Source organism: Salvelinus sp. IW2-2015, unplaced genomic scaffold (genome assembly GCF_002910315.2).
Source record: "Salvelinus sp. IW2-2015 unplaced genomic scaffold, ASM291031v2 Un_scaffold2887, whole genome shotgun sequence".
Classification (NCBI taxonomy): domain Eukaryota; kingdom Metazoa; phylum Chordata; class Actinopteri; order Salmoniformes; family Salmonidae; genus Salvelinus; species Salvelinus sp. IW2-2015.
In genome coordinates this window covers 72187-79105 of record NW_019944186.1, presented here as the reverse complement: position 1 = coordinate 79105, position 6919 = coordinate 72187, and the positions used below count along the sequence as shown (strand labels likewise).

General features: G+C 43.8%; 1 protein-coding gene across 1 annotated transcript in view; it reads left to right on the top strand.

The window, feature by feature from the left end:
• Window positions 1-223: 223 nt before the first annotated feature.
• LOC112074943 (signal-induced proliferation-associated 1-like protein 1) overlaps window positions 224-6919 on the top strand; it is a 76470-nt gene continuing 69774 nt past the window's right edge. The window contains exon 1 of the mRNA XM_024142018.2: window positions 224-285. The gene's annotated coding sequence lies outside the window, so the exon portion shown is untranslated. The remainder of the gene's footprint in view (window positions 286-6919) is intronic.

Sequence of the window (6919 nt, the reverse complement as noted above, 5' to 3'; positions counted from 1 at the left end):
AGATCTGGGATCAGGCTAGATATGATTCATGGATGTTTTGGGTTGGTTTGGACGGACGGATGGCTTGATATTTTTTGATTTGGTTGGACAAATGCAGGCATGTTTTCGATTGGTTGGATGCATGTCCAGAATGCTGAAGAGAAGAGATTGCTGTGACGTTCTCCCATAATGACATATTGTTTTAGTTCCTGTTTTGATCCTGAAATGTCCCTCCTTTTCCTCCAGGTCATCCTGAGAGACTGACACACACAGGACAGGAGAATGTACCAGACACTGACGCCTCTTGTAAGTAGGCTTCAATGTTCCTTTAAAGGTTTTAGCCAATGTTTCTATGACATTGCTTTTTATGACTGACTGTTAAAGGGATTGTTTGACTGACTGTTAAAGGGATTGTCTATGACTGACTGTTAAAGGGAGTGTTTATGACTGACTGTTAAAGGGAGTGTTTATGACTGACTGTTAAAGGGATTGTTCTCATAAATGATTCCTTTATGCGGCTCTCTGAGCAGGGTTTTAAATTCACTGTAGATTCTAGCACTGGGCAGCAGGTAGCCTAGCAGTTAATCTTGACACAGATCCCTTTAGCGGGATCATTTCCATCAACAACCGCTTAATTGCAGAGCGCCAAATTAAAAAAAAATTGCAAAAAATATTTATATTCATGAAATCACAAGTGCAATATAGAAAAACACAGCTTAGCTTGTTGTTAATCGACCTGTCGTGTCAGATTTTGAAAATATGCTTTACAGCGAAAGCAATCCAAGCGTTTGTGTGAGTTTATCGATCACTAGACAAAACATTAAGAACACCTAGGAGCAATGTAGATTGTTCACGAAAGTCAGAAAAGCAATAAAATTAATCGCTTACCTTTGATGATCTTCGGATGTTTGCACTCACGAGACTCCCAGTTACACAATAAATGTTCCTTTTGTTCGAAAAAGATTATTTTTATATAAAAAAAACTCAATTTGTTTGGTGCGTTATGTTCAGTATTCCACAGCCTTAGGCAGGTCATCAAGGCTTGACGAAAATTCAAATAGTATCCGTAAAGTTCGTAGAAACATGTCAAACGTTTTTAATAATCAATCCTCAGGTTGTTTTTAACATAAACAATCGATAATATTTCAACCGGACTGTAAACTATTCAATACAGGAGAGAAAGAAAATGTCTAGCTACCAGTGTTGCGCGCATGAACTATTGGAAGGACATCGGCCATCCACTGACGCGATTTGATAAATCTCGCTCATTTTTCAGAATAAAAGCTTGAAACTATGTCTAAAGACTGTTCACACCCTGAGGAAGCCACAGGAAAAGGAATCTGGTTGATATCCCTTTAAATGGACGAAAGGCAGGCAATGGAACAGTGATTTTTCAAAATAAGAGTCACTTCCGGGTTGGATTTCCTCAGGTTTTCGCCTGCAAAATCAGTTCTGTTATACTCACTACAATATTTTGACAGTTTTGGAAACTTTAGAGTGTTTTCTATCCTACTCTGTCAATTATATGCATATTCTAGCATCTGGACCTGAGAAATAGGCAGCTTACAATGGGATTTTGTTTTTCCAAACATAAAAATTCTGCCCCCTAGCTTCAAGAGGTTTTAAGAGAGTTGGGACAGTAACCCGAAAGGTCACTGTTCACCTAGTCGGCTCGGCGATTCAAACCAATCTGTCAATGTGCTCTTGAGCTAGAGCACTAAGTTATTAGAGCACTTAACTTGAATCGCTCCTGTAAGTGGCTCTGGATAAGAGCATCTGCTAAATGACTAAAATGTTAAATGGTTGGTTGTCAAGGATACTGCTGTGCTGTTCTGTTTCCTCTGGCATTGTAGTTGGTGTTCCAAGAGTTCTATTTCCTATCTTGGACCGGTGGGATGTTATTATGTGAAGTAAAGTTTTTATTTTATTTTATTAGAAATTGTGTCTCTGTATTGTATTTAAATCCAGTATTAACTAGTAAAAAGGAAAGGAGAGCTATTGAGAATTTTCCCATCTACCCAAATGGCTGTTAGATGTCCTCTCTGCCTCCACTCAACCACTTCAGAACCAACCATTTTTCATCTCAGCAGAACAGAACACCTTTTACAAAGACTCATGGGGCTTTTAGAACAGTAACACTTGTGTTTTACGGGAGGAAAGTAGTGAGTAGGCGACCCTCATCTTCTCATATCAAGGTAGAATAGCATGTAGTGTTCCTAACAAACGCTATCCTCCTCCTCCTCCTCCCAGCTTTGCTGGAGCTGCTGTCTCGGGAAGCTGCAATCCTTCTCCTCCTTCTCCTCCTCCTCCTCCCAGCTTTGCTGGAGCTGCTGTCTCGGGAAGCTGCTATCGTTCTCCTCCTACTCACCCTGTACTCTAAATTGGAAGCGGAGAGAGACGGAGAGAGACGGAGTAGGGAAAGTAGGTGAAATGGGGAATTATAGAATAAACAACATGAGCTGTCGCACACCCATAAAAAAACATTTTGTGTGGCGGTGCTGACTAACGGCGAATAAACGATCAAAAATAAAGAGTCGCACACTCTAAATATAAACTCTCTTGTCATTTATTGGGTAAATCACCAACGTTTCAGGCATCACTGTGCCTTCTTCAGGGTAATGTCATGAATACTTGAACCAGGTTATGTAAACAAACTAATCGCGCTGTTTGTCTACATAACCTGGTACAAGTATTCATGATATTACCCTGAAGAAGGCACAGTGATGCCTGAAACGTTGGTGATTTACCCAATAAATGACTGGGAATGGGAAATGGTGGTGAAGTTTTTCTTAATTAGTGAGGTTAAAATATGAAGCGTCATTCAGGTCTACAAACAGACACTGATAACAGTGGAAGAGCCTAGATGAGCATCCTGGGTCCTCTGTATCATCTGTTTATCACAGGCAACATGGACGTAGTCGTGCTACAAACACCAAATCCTTTCTCCAAATGTAAAACTAGGATGAAATCTAGATTTACAGCAGGGTTATCTTTTCGTTCTCCTTCCTGAGAGAGTGGACGGCTACACAGAGCCATTATTCTGCTGAACACTGTGATTAGGGCTTGTCTAGCGTGACACACTGCTCTTCCTGCCTTTCGCTAGCCTCTAACCGGGGGTAATGAGAAGGCTTTGATTTGAGCTGCTGAGGATCGTGTCTGTGTGTGTTCAGACTACAGAATGCCTTTTGAGTTAGTCACACGGACAGACAGCTGGGAGAATGGGATGTTTTTTTGACAGGTGTGTGTCTTTTGGAAGAGCGGTGATGGGAAAAGAGTTCAGAGCGTTAATGGGATCAACCTGGAGCCCAAGTGCATTGTGGATAACCACAGGCTGGAAGGTGTTTTAGACCTCACGTCCATCAGACCACTCATACACTTAAAACCCAGGTTTCTAGCCCAGGAGGTACTGCAGGGAGTCTTTTAAAAAGAAAATAAGAATATTACTAACAACAGATTAAACAGATTTTAGGGATCCGTGGAATAAGTTGCGGCTGTAATACAATTCAATAAACTGTAATATTATTAGTCTATAATGTATGTTCTTAACCCTGGGTAACATGAGCCTGGGAGGCTCAGACTTTTTTGTAAACAATTTGACTTTTCAGATTTAAATCCACATTAGCCACCTATGCAAATTATATTGATAGATCTGGTGGTGTTGGTTATAGGAGAGCCGGTCTCTCAGCGTTACAGGAGGAGAGCTGGTCTCTCGGCGTTACAGGAGGAGAGCTGGTCTCTCGGCATTACAGGAGGAGAGCTGGTCTCTCAGCGTTACAGGAGGAGAGCTGGTCTCTCGGCGTTACAGGAGGAGAGCTGGTCTCTCCTGAACAATGATGAATATGATAAGAACTGTGGGGTTATGAGAAATGCATGATAATGTTCTCGTCTAGGTAAAATAAAGACATTGGTCGGATGAAAAATGCAACGCTGCTCTTCCTCGCTCACGATACAGCAGTAAGACTATACTCCATCTGTAAGCAATTGTGAATAATGTTAACCGTCTGAATAAAGGGATTGACTTGAAGGCAATAACCCAATGGTCCATCAGCCCAACACACCACAGTACATCTAAACTCGCAAAAAAGAACGTCCTCTCTACTGTCAGCTGCGGTTTTATGTTTATCAAATTTAACGTGTGTAAAATTTGTATAAACATAACAAGATTCAACACTCGAGACATAAAACTGAACAAGTTCACAGAACATGTGGGGCTAACAGAACATGGAATAATGGCCCTGAACAAGGGGGGGGGGGGGGGGGTCAAAATCAAAAGTAACGTCCCTAACCCAGCCTGCTGGTGTTGTCACAAGTTCTTCAATGTAAAACCCTCCCCCTACACCCAGCCTCTGGTGTTGTCACCTGTCTTCATGTAAAACCTCCTACTACCTCAGCCCTCTGGTGTTGTCACACTGTCTCAATTGTAAAAACCTCCTCCTAACACCCAGCCTCATGGTGTTGTCACACCTGTCTTCATGTAAAACCTCCTCCTACGACCCAGCCCTCTGGTGTTGTCACACTGTCTTCATGTAAAACCTCCCTCCTACCCAGCCTCTTGGTGTTGTCACACTGTCTTCATGTGTAAAACCTCCTAGCTACTCAGCCACAGCCTCTGGTGGTTTGTCCACTGTCTTCATGTAAAAACCTCCCTACCAACCTCAGCCTCTGGTGTTTGTCAGCACTGTTCTTCATGTAAAACCTCCTACCACGCACCGCTCTGGTGTTGTCCACACTGTCTTCATGTAAAACCTCCCTACCAACCCACGCTCTGGTGTTGTCACACTGTCTCATGTAAAAACCACCTACCACTACCCGCCCAGCCTCTGGTGTTGTCACAGCTGTCTTCATTTGTAAAACCTCCTACACCAGCTCTGGTGTTGTCATACTGTCTTCATGTAAAACCTCCTCCTAACCCAGCCATCTGGTGTTTGTTCACAACTGTCTCATGTAAAACCTCCAAAAAAAAAAAAAATACACCGACAATCCTCTGGTGCTTGTCACACTGTTTCATGTAAAACCTCCTTACATTAACCAGGCCTCTGGAATGTTGTCCCAATACTGTCTTCATGGTAAAAGCCTCCTATTACCATGCCTCTGTGGTTGTCATACCTGCGTTCATGTAAAACCTCCTCCTCCTACCCAGCCTCTGGGTGTCATACTGTCTTCATGTAAAACCTCCTCCTACCCAGCCTTGGTGTGGTCACACGTGTCTTCATGTAAAACCTCCTCTCATCCTACGCAGCCTCTGGTGTTGTCATACTGTCTTCATGTAAAACCTCCTCTCCCTACCCAGCCTCTGGTGTTGTCACACTGTCTTCATGTAAAACCTCCTACTACCACCAGCCTCTGGTGTTGTCACACTGTCTTCATGTAAAACCTCCTCCTCCCACCAGCCTCTGGTGTTGTCACACTGTCTTCATGTAAAAACCTCCTCTACTACCCAGCCTCTGGTGTTGTCATCAACTGTCTTCATGTAAAACTCCTCCTATTACCAGCTCTGGTGTTGTCATACTGTCTTCATGTAAAACCTCCTCCTCCTACCCAGCCTCTGGTGTGTCATACTGTCTTCATGTAAAACCTCCTCCTCCTACCCAGCCTCTGGTGTTGTCGCACACTGTCTTCATGTAAACTCCTCCTCTACCCAGCCTCTGGTGTTGTCATACCTGTCTTCATGTAAAACCTCCTACTACACCCAGCCTCGGTGTTTCACACTGTCTTCATGTAAAACCTGCCTCCTCCACCCAGCCTCTGGTGTTGTCATACTGTCTTCATGTAAAACCTCTCTCTACCCAGCCTCTGGTTGTCAACACTGTCTTCATGTAAAACCTCCTCCTACCTACCCACGCCTCTGGTGTTGTCAATACTGTCTTCATGTAAAAACCCTCCTACCTATAAACCTAGCCTCTGGTGTTGTCACATACTGTCTTCATGTAAAACCTCCTACCTACCCAGCTCTGGTGTTGTCAACACTGTCTTCATGTAAAACCTCCCTCCTACCCAGCCTCTGGTGTTGTCACAGCTTGTTTTTCAATGTAAAAACTCCTCCTATACCCTAGCCTCTGGTGTTGTCACACTGTCTTCATGAAACCTCCTACTATACCCAGCCTCTGGTGTTTGTCACTTACTGTTTCATGTAAAACCCTCCTACCACCCCAGCCTCTGGTGTTGTCACATGCTGTTCTTCATGTAAAACCTCCTCTACCTACCCAGCCTCTGGTGTTGTCATATCTGGTCTTCATGTAAAACCTCCTCCTATACCCAGCCGTCTGGTGTTGTCACAATACTTCTCATGTAAAACCTCCTACCACCCAGCCTCTGGTGTTGTCACACTGTCTTCATGGTAAAACTCCTACCCAGCCTCTGTGTTGTCACCACTGTCTTCATGTAAAACCTCCTCCTCCTACCCAGCCTCTGGTGTTGTCACACTGTCTTCATGTAAAACTCCTCCTACTACCACAGCCTCTGGTGTTGTCACAACTGTCTTCATGTAAAACCTCCTCCTATTACCACAGCCTCTGGTGTTGTCATCACTGTCTTCATGTAAACCTCCTCTACTACCCCAGCCTCTGGTGTTGTCAAAACTGTCTTCATGTAAAACCTCCTCCCTCACTACCAGCCTCTGGTGTGTCACACTGTCTTCATGTAAAACCTCCTACCACACCCCAGCCTCTGGTGTTGTCACACTGTCTTCATGTTAAAACCTCCTCCACCCAGCCTCTGGTGTTGTCACACTGTCTTTCATGTAAAAACCTCCTCCTACCAGCCTCTGGTGTTGTCATACTGTCTTCATGTAAACCTCCTACTACTACCCAGCCTCTGGTGTTGTAATATGTCTTCAATGTTAAAACCTCCCTCCTCCTACCCTCAGGACTCTGGTGGTTGTCAACACTGTCTTCATAGTAAAACCTCCTCCTATTACCAGCCTCTGGTTTGTTTGTCACAG